The sequence below is a fragment of the Penaeus monodon genome, chromosome 24, assembly GCF_015228065.2.
Source record: "Penaeus monodon isolate SGIC_2016 chromosome 24, NSTDA_Pmon_1, whole genome shotgun sequence".
NCBI lineage: Eukaryota > Metazoa > Arthropoda > Malacostraca > Decapoda > Penaeidae > Penaeus > Penaeus monodon.
The window spans coordinates 6,598,184-6,598,746 of record NC_051409.1 but is presented as its reverse complement, the minus strand read 5'-3'; positions in this window follow the sequence as shown (position 1 = coordinate 6,598,746).

Sequence of the window (563 nt, the reverse complement as noted above, 5' to 3'; positions counted from 1 at the left end):
GAATTGAAAACAAAAACTTAACAAAAAAAATACACGACCTCTCCTGTTTGTCACGGTTCGGCATAACGAGGTCCGAGAGGTCCGCGCGTGTCTGCCCCGAGTCCATTGCGCCCGTTGTGAGCGGGTGACCTCGAGTGCGGTCATGAGTGTGCTTGCGTCAGACCCCAAGGTATACTTCTCAAGATCAAACACTTCTCGGTGATGGCGCCTTAATTTCACACTGTCCTTTCTGCGACATTTCCTAAACTCCCTCCATCCCCAAATTCACATAAATTTATCCTAACATCAAAATGCATCTTTTAGCCCCTTCCACGAGATACCGGCGCACGAAACAAAATAAACACAGGATACATATTGAAATAGTAAATATTTACTTACCGCGAGAGCAACTTTTAACAAATTAGATTTATTATCAGCTAGATAGATTCATTATACAGTGCTTTGACACCTTATATGAGAGTCCCACTGCACTACACTTTGCACCAAATGCACTCATGTCGGTAGGTCTGTGTATTTACGTCCTTGATTATTTGTCCTTGAGTGCCCCCTTGCATGTCAAGTAT